Genomic DNA, 22,329 nt, shown 5'->3' with positions numbered 1-22,329 from the left:
TATTTAAGGCCATCTCTTTGAAAAGATTGCTGTTTTTCTCGGTGCCCTCTGCATCCCTGCTCATCTCTGGCTACGTGAGAGAATGGCTGACATGGCCCCATGGAGCTGTTTGGAAGGCAGTTCCCAAGGACTGATATTTGAGTGTATGTTGGTCACCATCTTCTTAAATATCCTTGGTTTTGCTTCATCCCCAGGTTTTCAGGGACACTGATGCTGACATCGATGAATAGTAAACTCTTCTGCAGACTTTTCTTAGCCCACTTGGGTCAGATGCCTCCACTCCATAAGCCCCCACCAAGACCCTCCTCAGTTCTCACTGACACCACAGAATTCTCTGAGTCTACACCACTTCCTCCCTCTAGCCTTGGCTAAGAAGCCATCCCTTGGCTTCTGTTGAAGGCTGTCCTCAACCCCATTTTAGCCAGCCCTTTGCAAGTTCAAGGGCTCTAAACCTAGTGTTCTTTACGCTGCTACTGGAACCTAGGGAATCTCAGAATTGCCAATAAAACCTTCTCTGTATGTCAGGTCATCCTCTTAAGCCATGCCAGAGCTCTTTGTATTGGCTTGTGGCTGCTCTGCCTTATAGTGTCCTCCTTGAAGTCCTCAGCAGGGAGCTGGGCCAGAGCCCTCTGCCCTACAGAGTCTCCCAGTCTATCCAACACACCTCCTTCCCCCTCCAGAGCAGCATTGGAGGTACCCTATGGGGGAAATGGGGATGCCTTCCTTTCCCATCTCTGGGTTCCTTGTCAGTCCTGGAGGCTCAGAGAGAGGGAGCCTTACCCTATGCAGGATCCTCTTCTGTCCCAAGGACATCCAACCCTCCCCCATTCCCTGTGCTATGTTGGCAGTCAGGATGCGGAACGGCATAAATATTAAAGTAAAATCAATTGATAGATATCTTAAAATAACATTATTTTTGTCCTTAGATATCCAGCTTCTCAGTCCCCAAATGCTAGAGCAGCAGTTTTGCTTCCCATTTTGCAGATAAGAAGAAAGACAAAAATAAAGAAAATCAGAAATAAAAGTGAGTGGACATCAATCCTAATATATTAACACCTCCAGTTAAATATCTGTCACTTTAGTGGCACTGCACTTTGGAAATTGTCCAACATAATTGCATCTTCTGTTTTTCTTTGAGGGATGCTCTTCTTGTGCCTACTTCTTAGACAGAAGAGTTTCTCTAAAGTAATTTCCTTGACTTTTTTTTTCTCTTCCCTACTTTTTTATATGTATGAGATTTCATCTACTCTCAGAATTTAGCCAGAATCTTTAAATCTCAACTCAACATTTTTTTCTTACCTTGTCCATTTTTCCAACTTTTGCCAGGCATTTCTACCTTGGGGAGAATGCTGTTCTATAACTGGACATTCAGAGAACTGAATGGTCCCCATGGGTATTGACTTTCTAGTTTCTATTCGTATCTCCCTTTCCTCAAACATCTTATTATCATACTTGGGTCTTCATTCACCAATACTTGTTATGCTGGGTCCCATAGATTCTACTTTCTTGGTCTCCATGATATCTTACCCATATCTATTCCTCTCTCCATCCCACTTTACTTCATACCAGGACCTCATTACCCCTCACTGGGCTCCTGCCAGGAGGTCAAGTGTGATAGAGTACAAAGAAAATGGACTCACATTCCATCTTGGTATCCTTGCATCCTAGAAGTTCCAGTACTTGGCCCCAAACACAGTTCTTGTCTTATCCCCCACACTCTACATATTCTCCACACTGAAGTTGGCAGCTCATCTCCGTGAACATGGGCTTTCCTATCACTGTATGGCAGCTAGCTTTTTTCCCCCTGTCTTGAATGAGCTTACCAAGCTACTCCACTTACTGCAATATACTGACCAATCAAGGCCCATTTTAGATACTATGTCTTTGTGAACTATGTCTTCACGGCTGTCTTTTCTGAAGCCCAATAACACACTGTTTCTTTCTCTTTACAGCTCCTCCTCAGGGATAAGAATGGGTCAACTCCTTAGGGAAATGTCCTTTGATTCTCAAGTGCAGGTTAGGTTTAGGGTTCCTTCTGTGTTATCCCAAAGTTTTAGGGGAAAACCTTCATCTGTCTTTGGCTCCCTCCTTCCATAAGGAGACAGCACTGAGAGAGAAACACACTTGGATTGTCTCTTTCCATTCCTCACTCATTTCTTCCCATGGAAGAAAGAGCGAGGTATCTGATTCCTGAGTCCGGGAGAAGGGACTCAGCAAGTTTATCTTGACCTCTCCTTTCTTTTCTCTCTCTCCGTTCCTCTACTCCCCGAAGCTTGACTATCTGCAGGATGTCTGCATTATGGGCAGCTCTTCACCAATTAGTAAGAGCATTTCTCTGTGGGGGATGCGGTGGCTGTCCTAGTATAACAGAAGCTGGGTGGCTAAGTTCACTTCCAGCCTGAAGTGTTCTTAATGGGACCTCTGGGTGACAGATTTGGCATCATATCCTCAAGTCCAGTTTTTATCACTAATAGAACTGACATGTTTCTGTCCATGATTTTCCTCCCCTGTGCCTCTCAATGGACTCAGAACTTGACAGAGAAAAAAGCAGCACCTCATACCTCCTTCATGATGGTTTTCAGTATAGTCAATACCAGTTTCTCCTTCTGTGTCTTCTCCTTAGCCTGTAAATTTCCGGAAGACAGCGATGATGTTCTTTTTTGTTTTTATGTCTCCAGTATCTATCACATTATCTGGCCCAATAAGTATCATGAGTGAATGGACGGATGAATGAAAACTTTATACCATACTTACGGTTTGTAATTTATCTTATAACAGAATTGCATGAATAAATGAATGAATGGCGTATACCTGTGTACTCTCTATAACTAACTCTGATTCCTTATCACCTGTTGCCTACCAGCTTGAACAATCCGCACCTCACAATTTCGCTGCAAGCCTACAGTTGAAGAACTTGCAGCTCTTCCTCTCTGCTTTGATTTTCCCAGAGCTGAGAACACTTAAATTTGGCCAGGGAGGTGCAGAACTCTTCAACCCAGAGCTGAATCATCCACAAATCACAATATCGAAGCTGGGTGATAACATCCCTCTCACCCATGGTCTTCTCTTTATGCTTTTCTGCTCTCCCTTGCTAAACCAGCTCTGTCTCTTGCTGCACTTTAAACCATAATAGTATCTCACTCAGCCTCCCTTATCACAAGCAAGCTGGCACAGACATTCAGGAAGCCCGTGATGTCTATAGAAAAAGAAAACCACTTTTTTTTTTGGGCTGAGTATTTTTTCCTCCAATCCTGTTCTCTTTCCCAGAAATTTAGCTGTGTTATTTTTAGCATGAATTAGGTGTGTCTCTTTCCAGGAGACTTCCTTTCTGTAGGCAGTGGGAAATACTTTAGAATGCATCCTCAATTTTAACATGTTAGCAATCATGGTATTTATGAACTAGCCATCTCAATAGGCTGGGTTGATATTTTGACAAAGGACATAGATGTTAACTTGAGCATGATTTTAATTTCTGGGCTTCTAGACCACCACCATTTGTATGGGGAAGGAAAATATCTGATGTCACCAGAACATTTCACACTTCAAGTCCCTTCATGAACTAATCATTTGGTAGTACTGAACGGACACTACACTCTCTCTACCAGTTGCTTATTGCTGTTCAACAAATCAGTACACAATTTAGTAGCTTTAAATGACAGCCATGTAGTATTTCTCATTAATTTATAGACGATGTGGGAAGTTTTGCTAATCTAAGCTGAGCTTGGTTGATCTTGACTGGGCTCACTCACACCTTTGCAGTCAACCAAGTGAGGTGGGCAGCTCTGCTGATTTTGGCTGAGCTTCTATTTTGCATGTTTTTTTTTTTTCCCCTCCCCAAGCCCCAGTGCATGATTGTATATCCTAGTTGTAGGTTGTTCTGGTTCTTCTATGTGAGCCACCACCACAGCATGGCAACTGACAGATGGGTAGTGTAGTTCCATGACAGGGAAGCAGATCTGGGCCCACGAAGCAGTGCGTGACGCACTTTAACAACTAGGCCATCAGGGCTGGCTCTGTGTCTCATGTTTGCGAATGGACTGGTCTAAGATGAATTTGGCTGTGACAACTCAGCTCTGTTTGATCTCTCATCCTCCAGCAGGCTAATCCAGGCTGGGTGCTGTCGGAGTTGGTAGGATTCTATGTTCAAGCAAACTCAATAGTGCAAGAGAAGCAGAGACACTCAAGGGCTTTCTGAGTCTCTGCTTGTGGCATGTTTGCCAGCATCCTAATAGTCAAGGCAAAGAACACTCTTAGTCCAAAGTCACAGGGGGAGGGGCTTCAACTTACAAGAGAAAAGGTATGAATAACAAGAAACCATTAAGTGGGCCCATCAGTGCAACTGATTTACCACTTTCCAAATTCTCGCTCTGACTTGCGTACCTCTTAAGAGTATAGCTGTAATGCCCTACCTAATTTAATCCCTGCTGGAAATCACATTATCATCAACAACAACAACAACTAGCCTTCATGTAGCACCAACTGCTGTGCTTAGACTATAAATAAATGTTCTTATTTAATCCACACAGCAACCCTATAAAGTAGATACCATTATTATTTCAAGTCAAGTGTTCTAACCCCAAACTCCATGGGCTTAAGCATGAGGCTGCTTTTCCTATAAAAGCAGGTTTGAAATTATGCCTCCTATAGGAACATCTATCATGATGATGGCCTTTTGCTATACTTTGTTCTTGTCTCCCAGTAAAACTCTTTGTTGAAGAATTTGTACATTAAACCTCTTCTTATAGAGCAAATTATTTGAATGGCCAATGGGTGTGTGAATATACAAGCACATACGAAATTGAGAAGTTCAATGAAAAATATAACTCAGGGATCATTTCTCAGTAATGGCCGTTGCATCATTTTGCGCCAACTCCTCAGGCTCTTGGAATCTCTCTTGCCCTTCTCAAATTGTTGCTAAGCAACTACAACAAAAATGGGAAGGGGAAAGAATCTGCTTCTGGAAGCATCCCTCTGCTCTGGGTCCTTCCCTTCTAGATCTGCTTTCACAAAGTGGCTGGATCCAGGAAGGGACATACCTATGCAACCATGAAGCACCACTAACCATGTTTAATAGTGGGTGAGAATGAAGAAGACATGCCTGGCACTTAATAAAGAAACCAACATCATGTCCTATCAAGCCTGTCTTAAGACATACTTTCATACGATAGACTCTTCGATAAATTCCTCGAAGTAAAAAGTCACTTCATCTAATGAAAATTTCATTAGTCTATTAAATAAGCTTCTGAAATGACCAAGAGTGCTCAGCATGATAGTCTTTGGGTTGCTGTGATTTCATCATCAATAAAGGCTATACACTATGGGGTGGAAAGCGACATTGTAGAGTATATCATAGCTCTTATTGGAGGTTCTTTGTTTTGAGTGTTTGGAATTAATTTGCATTATATGTTCTGTGGCCACTGGGAGTGCCCCAAGTAAGCCAAGAGTCAATACAATTTTTTCTGTAAATAGCCAGATGGTAAATATATTAGGCTTTTCAGGCTATTTGGCCTATGTTTCAGCTCTGCCATTTTGCACAAAAGCAGCCATAGACAATATGTAAACAAATGTCCATGGCAGTTTTCCTATAAAACTTTATTTAGAAAAATAGATGGAGGGCCAGATTTGGGCTGCAGGCTATAATTTTCTGAAAACTGATCTAAACTTTCTGGAAGTCTCTGAAGATTTGAAGCATGTTGCTTTGGAGAATAGGTTTGGCTTCTGAGCAGGAGGAGGCCCAGGCCAATTCAACTGAGAAGTTTAACTTCTCCCTTTTTGTGATATTCTGCAATTGGAACCTAGCCGGACTTGGTTAAGAATTACAGGATAACCAATAGACTTGACAGCCAAGAGGCAGGCTCTGTGGGGGAAACTGAGTCTCCCAGGAAGAATGAGACTGTGGCCACAGAGGAGCCTTGTTTCCCTCTGAGGCAAATTCAGTGCTTTTCTCTGCCACAGACTTACTCTAAAGAGGTTGGAGATGTAAAGTCAGAAAGAATAAATGGACTCAAGTCAAATACTTATAAAGTGCTGGACTAGAAGAAGCAGACCAAGGGAGGCCAGTCCCAGCCTTGCTACTAACTAACCGTATGAGTCAGTTGATGATTGGGATCAAGTTCTCCCCACATATAAAATAAGAGATTCCAGGGGGCCAGCCCCATGGCCAAGTGATTAAGCTCCTGCGCTCAGCTTTGGTGGCCCTGGGTTCACAAGTTCGGATCCTGGGTGCAGACCTACATACTGCTCATCAAGCCATGCTGTGGCGGTGGCCTACATAGAAGAACTAGAATGGCCTACAACTAGGATATACAACTATATACTGGGGCTTTGGGGAGGAAAAAAGGAGGAAGATTGGCAACAGATGTTAGCTCTGGGCCAATCTTCCTCACCAAAAAGCATACTTAAAAAAGTAAAATAAAATAAAATAAGACAGTCTAGTGTTTCTCAAAGTATCATCTGTATACCCATCTGTGTCAGAATCAGTTAGGTTGTTTATTTAGAAGGCAAATTTCTGGATACTACTCCAGACCTACCCCAGACATACAGAATTATAATCTCTGAGGATTGGAGCCTTGTAATATGTATGAGTAATATGAGCTCCAAGGATTCTTAAAATCCAGTAAGGTGAGAACAACTGGACAAGAGAAATATTCTCCAATAAGCCTTCCAGCCTCGATGTTCTGTGCCTCTCTGGAAGGTAGCATTGAAGTATATCATTTTCTCTGCTGCTGGCCACTCAGGGAGAAACGCCTGTTAAATGTGACACATATGGCATTCATTAGAGGTGTGTGGAATTTCAGAAAGAATAACCAGCCTCACCTATAGCTCTGTTTGGAGAAATGGTCTCTTGGCTGCAGCAGATTGTTATTTGACAATCAGAAGGGGAAAGAAAATAATTCCACACCCTTTCCCTTAGACCAAAATGCAAATCTGGAACTCACCCTGAATGCCTTTCCAGGGACGTGGCCACAGCTGATGAGGGACCTCATGCTTGCAGCAACAGGCCCTGGAAGTTGAATCATATCCTTGAAACTGACATAGCTCCCTTCACCTCAATAGAGCAGCTGAGGGAGAAGGCGAAGGTGTGCGTATGTGTGTGTGTGGTGTTTGTGTTTGTAATGTGTGTTGTATGTATGTGTGAGTGTGTGTAGCGTGTATGGTGTTTGAGCCTGTGAACTTGGTATGTGGTGTGTGTGGTATTTGTATGTGTATGCTGTATATGCAGGGTATACGTGTGTGTGATGCTTATGTGTGTGGTGTGTTGTGCTGATATATGTGTGGTATGTATGGTGTTTGTGGTGTGTGTGTGCTGAGGATAAGGGGGATTAGCCAAGGGAGTCAGAGTTGAAAGATTCTCCCGTCCCTACTATGTGCCAGCCCCAGGATAGTTGCTAAGAGTACAGAAATGAATTAAAACAAGTCACAGCCCTGAAACACCTGAGGCTGGTGTATAGCCTTTCCTGAGGGCTGTGAGCCAGGCACTTCCCCTGCGTTACTGCACAATCCCTTTGAGACAGAGATCATGGTTATACCCATCTTACAGCCAAGGAAGACTGAGGATAATGGGGGAGAATTGTAACAAACCTAAAGAACTTGAAACCAGGCAGGTCAGATTCCAGAGCCCATTCTATTAACCACTGTCATCACAGTAGCTAACTTTGATCGAGGGTCTTGAATGCATCGTGATCTCAGGATGTGCTCAAACAACCCCATGAGGTAGACATTATTATTCTCATCATGCCAATGAGTGAGTTGTCCAAGACAAAGTTAGTAGGTGGCAAACCCAAGATCTGAACCCAGGCACTCTTGCTCCAGGTTGCATGCTCCAAGCATTCTGTTACTTTTCCTCTTAAAGACAGACAAGTATATGGAAATAAATGACAACACAGAAGATGCACGTACAAAGGGTAGAGGAAGGAAAGGATAACTTTCCAAGGGAAGCCAGAGAAGGCTTCCTCAGGAAATGCTGTCTGTTTTCTTGCATTTGCAAACCTGAGTCTTGCAGAAATACGAGAGTCCATATTCTTCTGGCCAAGACTTTAAAGACAACAGAGAGAGTCTGATGGTTGTAATTTCATACCTGCTTGATTTGTCCTTGGTTGGGTGGGGAGCAGTGAGTCGTTCTATTTCTTTTTCCCTTTCTTTGAACATAAACTCCCTTGATGAAATGTGAAATGCCTCTCTCGGTTGTGTCAACAGCTTCTTCTAGTCCCCTCTCCCCCAGGAGCTAAAGAGTAGTCAAGGGCAAGCAAGTTTGCACATGGGCAGAGAAGAGGGAAAACGAAAAGCCCATATATGCAGAAGAGAGTTGCCTAGAGAGCAAGGGGCCGAGGCACTGGAGAAAAGTCTTGTTGTATATTTTGTTCCCATCTCTGCCACAGTTTCTAGTCTCATTCCAAAATAACTAGAAACTATTTAATAATAAGCTCGTGATCACTATGTGTTTCAGGAACATAGATCTAACTAGCTATATTTCCAAAAGACAATCTTATCCTCACAAGCTTGGGTTTAGCTGTGCAGGACATTAACGACTGGAGCCACGGCCTAAAATTTGTTGGAACATAGCATGTTTGTTATTAAAAAGAAAATCTAGGGGCCAGCCCTGTGGATTAGTGATTAAGTTCGTACATTCTTTGGCAGCCCAGGGTTTGCAGGTTCGGACCCCAGGCTCGGACCTACACGCCACCAATTGAGGCATCCTGTGGCAGCGTTTCACATTCAAAATGGAGGAAGATTGGCATAGATGTTAGCTCAAGGACAATCTTCCTCACCAAAAAAAACAAAAAAGAAAATCTTGAAAATAAACCAATATATGCAAGAGAGTGATCCAACTTAATTACGTAAATATGTATAGAAACTACATTGGAAGACACCTTAGCAAGCTAACTGAGTCAAATCAGTGTAAGCACGTGTGTGAGTGTGTGTATGTGTGCACACATCACTTCTGGTCACTCTTGCACTTGCATACTTCCAGGAATGGGAGGTAACTTCTTGCCCAGGCAAGTCACGCCATTGTTTCATAACTCAAGTAGTTAGAATGGGCTCCTTATAGTATTCACCATTTGTCCTAGTTCTGACATCTGAAGCTACTCAGAGTCAATTTTGAATACTTTTTAGTGACTTCAAAACCTTTTTGGAAGAAAGACATGAAGAGCAAATGTATATGAATAAAATAAAGAAACAAATGAATTCTTCTCCACATAAAAAGCCTGTTGATTATTTGAAGATGACTAATGAATCCCTATAATCTTTCTCTTCTCCATCAGCTTAAATACCACTTCTGCCTAGCTCTGACTCCCAGGTCCAGAGTCACATGACTCTCTCCCCAGATGCACATGCATGCACACGTACACTGTCAATTGGCGGGTTCAACTCTCCTTCTTTAAAACTTTGTTACTGATGTTGTTCTTAAGTAAAGCGTGATGTGCTGAGGAGACTTCCTGTAAAGTGAAGCTTGCTGATGGTCCAGCTCAGCAATTATGTGGTCATTATTACAATTATATTCCTTCTGTGTCCCTTTGCCCAACTCTCCGACTGGTAGCTCAGTTCCTCACTGGGTCTTGTTGACATTTCCTGAGTGTGTCCCTGTCTTAAACTCACCCTTCTTAATGACTGGTCCATTCTCATCACACTTGTTTCTTGGACTGAAGTCTTGATCCCAGGTCCCTATCCAGAAATCTTTCCCGACGCCATGGCATCAGACATTTTAACGAACTCAGTCTTCATTTCACACAATAACTTGCATATTTACAAGGAAAGGCAAGGACAGACAGATACATCGGGTAACCAAAGGTTACCCTGCGCTTCAACCAGTGTGTATCTATTGAAATTTGCCATCATTCAGCCTTCATTTCTCCAGTTTTTCTTCCAAAATAATCTGAAGGAAACTTCCAAGTCCCTTGCTGAAATTGACACATACGGCCTCAGTGGCACCCACTGCTCTGCTGGTCTAACAAACTTATCAGGAAAGGAAAAAGGGGAATCTCCTTTCCTGTCATCACCTCTTCTTATTCTTGGGTAATCCATACCAGTTCCTTGTGATCACTGCTTCCTTCTCTAAGTGCTGAGAAATATATATATATATATTTCTCAACTGCAGAGTTTTCTTAGAGATAGATATAAAATTTACATGTAAATTCTAACATCCATCTTCCTTCCTACTTAACATTGAGTAATTTGTCCATCTTCAGTCCTCTGGAATTGTCCTCTTCAGTTCCTTAGAGATTACTTAGAGTTCCAATTGTATTTTTATGTTCTTAGTAGGAAATGCATGCCATTTAGATGTGAGTTCAGATCTAGTCTTTATTTAAAGTAATTTATTCAAGGTGGTGACCCTGAGCAAATTATTTATTTTCTTTGCACCACAGTTTTCTTATCTGTAAAATGGATATAATTTGTGTGTCCCAGAGTTGTTATGAGAAAGCAATTCAATAGCATATCTAAAACTCCTAACACAGTGCCTGACATGTCCTTTAATAAAAGTCTGTCCCTGTCCCATGCAGATCTGTGTGTTTTGTTTCTGCATCTTGACCTCCATGCTTTCATAGTGTTTCCTCTTGCATCCTCCTCTCCATGTTATACCCTTTGCAGTTGGAAGATTATTCTCCTTGAAGAGGTGATGTATTTCATAAGACTTATATAGCGCTGTTTCCTCACTGTCATCTCTTAACATCATGTTTTCTGTACTGGGCAAAGAGTCTCTTCCTTCCTTATTCTCCTTATTATGAAAATAGCTTCTAAATAGTCCCACTCCAACTCCTAGTACCCTTTTAATTCTGAGTATTTTTCACAAGTCTCAATTTATTCAGCAATTATTAATTGAAGACTTACTATGTCCAGCATGCACTTGATGTTGAGGATACATCGATGAACAGATTGACAGGGCCCCTGTCATAACACATCTTGTAGGGAGCATTAGTTTCCTATCACTGAAGTTGGGCTTAACTTGTGCCCCAAGTGAGTGTAGCACATGAGGGAACCAGGATTCTAATTGAGGAGCACTTTCTGCAATATGATGTTGGCACAAATGAAATTTCTCAAGAAATATGATCAGCACCAAGGAAATATATAAAGTACACTGTTAGGAGGCCCCATGATCCTCCTTCTGACATCATCTGCCTCTATTCAACTGATTATCAACTAATCCTTATTAAATGGTTACAGGATAGGGTAGTTAAGGTGTAACTGATAACAACTAAGGTGTGAACCACTTCCAGTGGGAAGGGAGTGAGTGGCCTTATTCATATCCACGCAGTCCAAGAGGGGGTAGGAAATGATTTAAATGTCCTTCCCTCCAGCATTTACCAATCAGCCCTAATTTAATCTTTCCACAGCTCTCAAATGTTAACGTCTAAATACAGTAAACAGAAGATCCTTATACTCTGTGATTACACATCCTTTTGTCTTATGAATCTACCCCTTCTTTACTCATTCCGCAAGTAGTGGAGTGGAAAGTGTCTTCAGTAGCAGCAGGCAGTGGACCTGGGCTATTGTCTTACTCCTGTTCAATGTGTGTTCATGGGAAGTTCTCTCAGCTGCCATTTATTCTACTGTGAAATAAAGGAGTTGCATGTAATTCTTGAAAGAATGTCCTGCTTTAAAGTTCTAAATGGTCCACTGCCTGGTTGCAGAGATACTTGGCTGTGCACAGACATTAGCAATCAGCCTCCTCCTGCCCCAAGTGCAGTTAGCTCTGTAGAAACAAGGACACAGCCCTTCAGGGGGTTCCCACGGTGTGACTTGAACATTCACGTTCTTGCCCGAGAGCACATTTGCTCATTCTCTTAGGAAATATTGTATTAGTTCTTAGTTCTCAAGGTTTGAGATAAGATCATTGAGATGACAGAACATTTCGGATGGTGGCTGCCTGGCTCCATCAGCACTCAGTTAAAGCACTGGACTTGCAGAAGTGGGGAGTCAAGATTTGTTTATCCTAGCCTTGACAACATTTGGAAATTGAATTCATGCATGGCACCTAGCAGGCCCCCAATACGTGTTCAGTGAATGAATTAGTGAATTAATGTACAAATGAAAAAAAGAATGGAATATTTTATAAGACCAGTGCTGTGAATTTTCAATTTCACACATACCTACCCACTCCCCAAGTTAGTCTATCTGAAGACAAAATGCCATGGTATTTTACTCTCTTGATGTTTTTACATTCATAACCACACAATTGTTTTTTCTTCCAGCCCTGGAAAATTCCACTCTGATATTTTAAATACATACATACACACATACATACATACATACATGAACAAAAGGTCCTCTGAAATCTAAGAGTTTTGTAGGTGTTGTTCTCCAATGTCCATGCACCCCTTCCTCCTCTGTAACAGAAGCCTGCTTTTTCAGTTGGGCACATGGTTGCCCCAGATAAACACAGTACTTTCCTTCCTCCACTGAAACTAGATATGGTCATGTGATTAGTTCTGCCCAATGGGACGTGAGCAGAAGTGCTGAGCGCAACTTCCTGGAAAGGTCCTTAACCAGAGGGGCCTGTTCTTGCTTCCCCCTTTCTCCAGAAGAGCTAGCTGGGATGACCATCTTGGATATTGGGAAGAACTTGGGTATGGAAGACACATGTAAAAGGTAAAAGATAGGAAAACTCTGGTCCCTAATATGGACCCCTTCAGACCTAAAAGAGACATAGACCTCAATTTAAAAAACAAAAACAAAAACTGTGTTTTGGTGTTTTCTCTCCCATATCGTTAAAGTGAATCCTGACTCATACACAGCTGACACTCAGAAACCTTTAGAAAATAGCTATTCATTCAACCTGCTGCAACACAATGAACCCTGGACTGGGAAACAGTTACTGGATAACTGATAACAACTAAGGGGAGTTCTGGTCCAGATTCTATCACTAGTTAGCTTGTTAACATTCAACAAATCAGTTCTTTTTTTAAAGCCTCAGTTTTCCCCTCAGCAGAATATGGGCATTAAATTAAGACTTCTTCTTCAAATTTACCACCCCATGAGAACTTTTAGAAAAATATAGCATGAGCTCCTGTGTGAAATATCCTATCAAGCTTAAAGATAATAGGGAAAGAAGAAACTGGTCGTAAACACAGTCAATATTTGCTGTGCTGCTAACTCATGCCAGGCACCATGGTAAGTACTGGAAACGTAGAGGTAAGCTAAACAGAGAAAGATATTAACAAATATTGTAAATAGATAAAGATTTGCATAGACTAGAAGGATATACATTATAGAACCATGTGTCAGGGAGACATTAACTGGTTGTGCGAAGAGGATATCAGGAAGGAACACAAGAGGTAGTGATATTTAAACAGAAATATGAAGGATGAACAGGAGTTAACCAGGTGAAGAGTAGGAATAAAGAAACACAGAAAAATGTATCTTAAGTGAACCATAAGGATTCCTTAAGGACGAGTTAACCAAGATTATTGAACCAGGATAAGAGATTCATAGATTTACTCTCTCAGACCTGACCCTCTGAGAAATTGATGCCTCCAGGCAAAATCTCCATCCAATCACTAACACTCATGGTTTTCAACTCTGTATGATATTTTTGCTTGAAGTGGCAACGCTGAGCATTTTTAGACTAGATGTTTTCCCTTTCACGTGTATAGCACTTTTCAACTCACTGTTTATAAAGCAGACTCACATGTATAATTTCACCTAATACATGAGGTAGGTGGTATTATTCTCAATTACACAAGCAGAAATGGAAACCTATTAAGCGGCAGACTTGTGGTCAAACAGATATTAAGTGGTGGGACCTGGAGTTTTCTTCTGATCTTATATTTCCTGGTCCAGTGTTCTGTCCACCCCTCTCTTTCTGGTGAAGAGAACATGTGTACATATAAGTGTGACTATAAGGGAAAGAAATTGATTTATCCTTTTGAAAGGAAATTTGGCCAATTAATCCAACAAGGCTAGCTAGTGAGATTAAAGTCAAATGATTTCTTCACTCCATTTAGGACCTGCTTCCTAGCCACATGAGAAAATAAATGAAGATTTTAAATCCACCCATTGGTTTTTGACCCCAAATATTATTACACAACATGATCACAGCCTTAATTCAACAGAATTGGCTCTGTTTCCAAAGAATCAACTCTACCTTCAAAGAATAGAGATTCAGCACCATGGGGAAGACTGCAAAGTATGTGCCATAAGCTCTGAAGGTGGTTCTCAGGAATGTCCAAACATGTTTTGAGCAGTGGCAATGTCATCTGAATAAGGGTTCATCCTGAGCAAGATCTTGGAGGATGATCAGCAGTTCTTTGAATAAAGTGTTTCTAATATAGTAACACACATTGAATTATACACTTCTAAATGGGTGAATTGTATGATATGTGAATTATATCTCAATAACATGATTTTTAAAAAGTAACCTCATTTGTTTATTTTGTACATTCTGCTACCGCAGGTATAGGTGTCGCAAAGCTAAGGGAGGTATCTTTATGCCCTTAGGCTGCAATTAAGTTGGAGAGACATAAAGCCACCATTAACCTTCCTGATTATGAGACAGCTGGTGACCTCCTATCATCTCCTTGGGTGCCATGAGCTCATGATCTCCCTTACTTCACAGGAGCCCACGGGGCTAGATTGAGCCTTCCAGTCTTTCTTCAACAAGAATCTTTGAAATGGGAGTCTTTCGAGAACAATTTCCATGTCACAGGTCAGGTGCCTCGGGGCCTGCCAAGTATTCATAGAAACTGACCAATCTCCCAAAGCCCTTCCTGAAAACCATTTCCTCAAAAAGATGCCCTATAGCAGAGTTCAAGGAAGCTGCAGAAATCTCCAGCCTGTAGGGGCAGCAAATGGGAAACAAAGGTTGGAAGGTTAAAGCTAATTACTCTGAGGGATCCGTTTGGTCAATGGCTTGGGGCCTTTTAAAACCAGCAGCAGAATTAACTCTGCATTGGGAGATTAATTGGGTGAAAGGCAGTGGCATCTTGACATTCAAGAGAATAACTTCCTTGGCCAAATTCACTAATAACCGACAGAACCTAGGTGAGAAATGGAAAAGAGGAGTCTAGTTATCAAAAAGTTTTGCCTAAAGCTGATCTAAACACACACATATTTATATATCATTTAGACATTTATGCATAAAATCCTCTCTTCATCTTTTGTATCCTCTTTTTGTTTCTCTTCTATTTTCTTTCTTTTAACTCATTCTTCAAAGGGTCGACCCCGTGCCAAGCACTGAGAGAACAACACTGCCATATGTCCTTCTCCCACATAGTTTCTGGTTATTGGGATTTTCCACATAAAGAATCTAGAATGTTGCAAAATTGCTTCTCACACTCATTCTTGCAAGTGGTTCAGCCTAGAGCTGTGTGTGTGAGTGCTCCACATAGGAGGAGGTGTCATTACTGGAAAATGACTTCTTTGGTCAAGATCAGATTGATTTCGGGCACCAACCATTCTTGGGGTTTTCAGAGGGACCATTAAAGCTGGAGGCAGTTACAGAAGGCCAGAGACCCAGGGAAATCCTAATTTTTGATATCTTTGGAACAGAATGGGAGCCCCCAAATCACAGAAATCCTGATTTTCAAAATCTAGCTAGCCACAAAGAATCCTGATTTTCTTTAATTCCTCAGCAATGTAGGAGACCGAAACATCACAATGGATGATTTAGGAACAGGGAATTTGTCAAACCACCAGTGCTGTCAGCATCTCAAGATTACTGACACCGATGGAAAAGTAGGTGGGAACCCAAAGTATCTTTGTATTTATTCAAACACCAGAGGTCAAAATGACATCAGAATGGTATTTCCATGGAAGAAAGTCATACATATTTGAGCTCATTAGGATTAAGTTCTGCTATGACTAAAAGAGATGTAGAAAATTGTTGCTTAAATAAAGAAGAAGTTAATTTCTCTCTCATGTTTAACAAGTCTTGAGGTGGGCATTCAAGAGCTGATACATGGGGTCCACAATGTTAGCAACCAGGATCCTTCCATATGTAGTCCTCTATTGTATGGCTTCCCTGGTTGTCTAGTGGTTAAGATTCGTTGCTCTCACCACTGCAACCAGGGTTTGTTTCCCAGTCAGGGAACTACACTTATCCATCTGTTGTCATTACAGTGGCTGTATGTTGTAATGATGCTGAAAGCTATGCCACCGGTATTTCAAATACCAGCAGGGTCACCCATGGTGGACAGGTTTCAGCAGAGCTTTGAGACCAAGACAGACCAGGAACAAGGGCCTGGCCACACACTTCTTAAAAAATTGGCCATGAAAACCCTCTGAATAGCAGTAACGTTGTCTGATATAGTGCTGGAAGGTAAGAGGATGGCGCAAAAGGATGGGGCAGGGTTCTGCTCTGGAGTACACTAGGAGTTGGAATTGACTCAATGGCACTAACAGCAAATGTATGACTTCCATTCCCAAAATATCCTCAGGATCCAAATTTCCTTCTGAAGTCAGCCAGCACACTCACATTCTGGAAGCAAAAAGGAAGAATGAAGAGAGAATGACAAGCCTCCTCTCTTTTAAAGCAAGTTCCTGGAAGATCCCAATGACACTATTGCTCATATTACACTGGCCAAAATGTACTCACATGACCACATCTTGTTGAAAGGTGGGAAATTTGACCAGGCAGCAATACGCCCAGGTAAAACTTAGGGTCTGATACTAAACAAAAAAGTAGAATGGTTTATGAGCTCAGCTATAGATAATCTCTGCCATGGTCATCCATGAAATAGCTAAAAACGAAAAACACAATGTTTTGTAAGCCAGCTATGGTATGAACTATCCAAGATCTTTGGGAAGGAAAACTACTGTCTCTCTAAGCCTCAGTTTTTTCTCTTGTGAAATGAGGATACGTGATCAATCAGGCGTCATCCCTCTCGTTTTTTGAAACCTGTTTGACTTGGATAGGTTGTGTAGAGGATTTTCTCAATTCCTAGGCTGGAAGCGTCTTAACAACTATCTACAAAACCTGAGTATCTTTTGGTAATACATGCCTGACCAGGACACGCCACATTCAGTAAGAAGGCAAATCTATCAGAGTGTGGTCAAGCTAATGACAAAGAAGACCAAGGTTCATCAAACTCCAAGTTAATTGCCAATAACTGGTCAACTCCCAATTAAGGAGTTGACTTAAAAGCCAGACAGTTAGGATTACATTAGTTCTTATTTTTCCGAAAACTTGTTCAGCCATGGAGATGAATGTCTTTTTTCTTGCTATTAAAGTGCAAGTGATCCCCCTGGGAAACACGCTGAGGACAGATAGAGGAAGGAAAAAGAACGTCACGGCATCTTGTGCAGCTTTCCCAAACACAGATGCTAACTCAGCTTCTGTACATTTAGATCAATCTGGATGTGCACACACATGGTTACAAGGGGAGATGATGGTGTCCAAGAGAGCTCTATATGCCTGGGTTTTTCCGGCAATTGACTGGGGAAATTTCAGCGTTCCTGTTGTTGACCCAGTATCTAGAGGTAATTCTCTAACCTTCACCTTCACTGCCCTTTAACCACCCAAGGCACACCACCACTCCCTTAGATATCACCATCACCAAAAAACCAATCCAATTCTAAAGTCTCAGAGTCTGAAATTCATGGTTTTTTAATACAACCTAAGGTGCTGCCATAATGTTGGGGCTAAGATTTCAGTCTCAGGACTCGGGTGGTTTGGGTGCTGGGTCCTGTTCTGAAATTTACAAGCTGAGTGACCTTGAGCAAATTGCTTAACTTCTGTACACCTCAGATTCCTCCTCTGCAATATTGGGAGTGATATTGATATTTATCTCTTTATGGGAATATTAAATACAACAATTCCTGACATATAAGCATTTGATAAATGTTACCTTAAAAAAAAATGCAAGCAAATTTTTATTCTTCTACATTCCACTTCTTCATTTCCGCTACTTTGGCCTTATTTCCAACTCTGTTCCTAAATCTTTCCCATTTCCCTGGATCTGTCATTCTGGAGTCTCCTGCTAGCTGGAGACCATGGGGGAGCTGTCTCCACAGCAATCTTGCAAGCCCCCTACTCTGTTTCCTTAACCTTCCTCAGTACTGTCGGGAGAAAAACGCTTATGGATGCTAATTGGCAACACTATAAACTCATACCCAGCCTCAGCTGGGTTTGGAATGCTAAGAGGCACCTCTGTTAGTCATACCTAGTTCCCACTTTCCATAATGAGGTTCCCATTTTCCATACAGGAAGCTCTTATGCCGGCCCTTCCCTCTCAGCATGAATACATTCTTTTCTTCATACAGGACCTAATTCACTCAGTCAATATTTACTCAGTCTCGTCCGTGGGCTAGATTAGTGGTTTCCAAGAAAACTACTCACACTAAGGGAAGTCTGAGGCTCATTTGTTCATTCATTCATTCATTCATTCGTCTATTAAAAATGGTCTTAACACTTCAGAGAGAACACCAAGATCTTTAATACATTTCTCTCTCCTTCCTCTCAAACTTTCTCTTAAACTGAATCCACACTTTCTTCTGATGTCTAAGGAAGAAATGCTTCCTATTTCCTAGCAAGTCTACTTCATTCATCTGCGTTTGTCTCCATTCTCTTCCTTTGTTATTCATTTTCACATTTCTTCTTTTCTTCTCTTTGGCCAATTCCTTATTCTTCAATTATTTCAAGAGTTTGCATTCAGAAAACAAAACAAGCATTTTTCTGTTTTGTTTTTGCTGTCACTCTTTTTCTCCTCTCCTTTTTAAACATCCCAAGCACATCTAACACTTTAAAACTGATCTCCCATCCACTCCTCCACTCCTAGGAATGTGGTTTAACCCCTGAGACAAATGGCTCTCTCCAAGGTCACTAATGGCCATCTTAGTGACGAGCGCAAAGGATCTTCCTCAGTAGTCATGTTACTTCTCTTTCCTTCCTTTAACATTTAGCCCTGAAGATAGCCACCTTCTTGAAATAGCCTTCCTTCTTCTGTCATTTTATTCTGAGTGCTATTCTGAAACATTTCTGACTATTTCTTCTTCCTGTCCTTCCCTGGATGCCGGCTTTCTGACCACCTCTGGAGGCTTTCCCCCAAAGTCTGTTGTCTCTCTTCCTTCCTTCTGTTCCTGTTCCTTCTCCTCGGTCAGTTTCATTGCTTTGTGAATGTTGAACTTGTATTTCCCTCTCTGTGCCCTAACCTATTCCCCAAGTTCCAGACATCAGATTTCTAGTAGTTACTGGACTTCTCCATCTAGATGGTCGAGGCAATTACATGTCTCAAAAGGAATGTGTGGCTTTCATCACGCTTTGCTCTGCTTCTGCAAAGGCTCCTTAAATGCCCCATTTCTGCAGTCTTGCCATTTTTCCTGGTCATGATCCATAGTGCCCATTGTAGCCAAAGATATTCTTCTTAGATTCACATATATCATTCTTCCATTCAAAAACCATTGATCAAAATCCTTCTACAGAGAAAAACGAAATTTAAAATCTTTACTAATGTAGCGCTCAAACACCTCGATGATTTGGGTCCAACTCATTTTATCAGTCTCATTCACTGATTCATCCAGTCAGTCAACAAATATTTATTGAGCACTTAGTATGAGCTAGGTACTGCCCTAGACATCGTGAGTAAAATAGACCAAAACAACAACAATAATAATAATTTATTATTTAATTTATTGTTGTTATTATTATAATCCCTGACATTATGGAGCTCCCAGTTTTGTGTGGGTTCTTCTTCCATGTTAGGCTTCATTCCACTTAAACTAAATTATTCCTTTTTTTCTGGTCAATGCAATTTTGTATTTCACTCTTTTTCTTGATTTTTTTTTTTAATGCATGGATTTTCTTTTCTTCATTTCCTTCTCTCCTGACAAAAATTTCATTTTAGCATGTTAGCCATGATCATGAGTGAAAGCTCAGAGAAAGAGGTTCAAAATCTATCACATGCCCCCTCTTCACCCTCACCCCCTCCCTTAGTCGCCATGTACACTGTGGGTTTCAGAAACACCAAACTCTCGTAGCTCCTGGACTGGCCATGCCCTCTCACTGCTCTGTACCTTTGCTGTTGTGTTGATCCCAGTATCTAGAAGGCTTTTCTCCCTTCTTTTCCTGGCTAACTCCAGAAGACAGTTGAACTGAACAGTGAGAGCCTGGATGGGAATCCTGGCTCCACCCTTTACCTCTTGCATGACTTGGGCAGGTTATCTAATCTCTCGAAGGCACAATGTCATCACCTGTATAGTGTGGCTAACAATAGTAGCTACATCATAGAGGGAGTTGCCATGATTAAATGAGATAATACATGGAAAGCAAATAGAACATTGCCTGACAAATGCAAGGCCTCAGTAACCGTTGGCTGTTATTATTACTGTCACAGTCCTGTGGTAGAAATAAACCAGGGGCAATGAACACACATAAGAAGAACAGTTAATATAACCTTGAGAGGTCTGGGAAGATTGGAGGAGTTGCCCCTTCTTATGCGTGTTCATAGCCCCTGGTTTATCTCTACTGTAGGACTCTGACAATATATTTTATTTGAATATTTATATATCTGAGTATAGGTGCCATGTCTTATTTATATTGTATTCACAACACATAGCACAGGGACTGCCTTTGCAAAAGCTCAATAAGGTTGAGTGAATGAAAGAATGCATCAAATTTAAGTGCAGCATCAACTTCTTCTCAAAAAGGCATTTCTGGCTCTCTTCCAGCCCAGACTAGGTAAGCCATTCTGTTTTATTCCCCACAGCATCTGACACTTCTGCATTTCACAGTCATACTTACCTGGGCAATATCTTACTCTCCTGCTGGACAGTAAGCTCTCCGAGAGAAGCCACTCCATCGACAGGGCATATCCCAGGGTCAGTTTGCTGAGGGAATACCTGACCAGGGCTGAGATCACTCTTAGAAAGGGAGTTGCTAGCAATGCAGTAATTGCACTGCTGAAAATACTGATAATGAGCTTGACTAGGTAGCTGGGCCTTGCTCACACTTCCTGCCCTCCTCCAGAACCCCATGCTTGCATAGCCCAAAGACCCTATGCTCAGTGTGGCAACGCTGTGGAATCCAGCTGCTAGAATCAAAGGAAGGGGGTGCGGAGCAGCCAGGGAGCCATTGGAATTGACCATCCCGAGATCCCATTTCATCATGTGAATGCACTTAGTGACACATCAGGAAACTTTTTTCCATAAGCGATTTTGTTTTTTCACTTCACTTGTGGACATGTTGAAAGATGACACATACGTTTTCAGTGAAGTCACTGACAATCACGGGAAGCCAGTAGCAACAGCTGGTGGGTCCGAGCTACCCTGAGGCCATTTAATCTCTTGGCCTCTCACATTGGGAAAGCAGTTTGAGGAAGATAAAGACTCCGTTAAAAATTTTTTTTTTTTTTTTTTAAAGAAAGAGAACAAGAACATCAAGGAGAAATTGTACGGCTTGAGGCAGCTGTTGCCATTACTAAAAGCTAAGAAAGAAGGCAGGAGGGGCCCTCCCCCTGGTGGATGACAGTGAGGCTTGCTATCAGCAGCCAGTGTGGCCAGGACCAGCTCCTGGGAGAAAAGCACTTCCTTTGTGGAATGAGATAGCAGAAGATTTCCAACTCCCAGCAGACCAGCCTAGGGAGTCTGGGCTTGGGGGTCCCGTTCAGATCCGGAATGCCTGGACTTATAAACAATGTCAATATCACTCATGAGAGACGAGTAACAGGAGACAGACAATTAACTGGCCAGGGAACCCTGAAAACAGTCATTAAAGTCTTGCAAGATGCAGGCAGCAGCGTGGTACAGCTGTTGAGCATGTCAATGAGGGATTCTGGGGGAGAATGCCATTCCAACAAGGCCAAGAGTTCTTACCCTGTCTGCTTGCGCTGCGGGAACAATATCACACATCAGAACCTCTTCCCAAAAGCAAAGCAAAAGAGAGAAGTGGATGGTGGAGGTCCCTGATGCTCACATATTTCCTGCTGAACTTAGAGGTCTACATGCTTAGCTAAGATTTCATGATCATATTTTTGTACATCAATCAATTAAAAGAAGCCATCCTTCAAAGAGAAAGCTTGGTTCCTCCTGAAACTGAGACATTTGTTAGACAAAAGGAATAGCTGACCAGGAGAAATGACCACCTCTGCTATTATAATTCATGAGATTGAAAATCTATCATAATTTACTGATCAGCTCCAAGAGGTTTGTTACACCACGTTCGCAAAGATAAATAAGGTACAGTTCCTGACCTTGAGAAACTCAACAGTAACAAGCTGGAGACAGCCACGTAAAAAGGCAGTTACCAGTGGAGTATGTGCTGTGATGGAGGTCTGTGCCCACTGTGAGCACCGAGACTGAAGAGGGGCTGAATGAGGCTGGGGCTGAATGTGGGGAGTGGAGAAGAAGGGGAGGATGGAAGGCAGCAATAAGGAAAGAGAAGTTAAGGCTGCGAAGGCACAA

This window comes from Equus asinus, chromosome 12, assembly GCF_041296235.1.
Source record: "Equus asinus isolate D_3611 breed Donkey chromosome 12, EquAss-T2T_v2, whole genome shotgun sequence".
Taxonomy (NCBI): domain Eukaryota; kingdom Metazoa; phylum Chordata; class Mammalia; order Perissodactyla; family Equidae; genus Equus; species Equus asinus.
Note: the sequence above shows the minus strand (reverse complement) of the source record.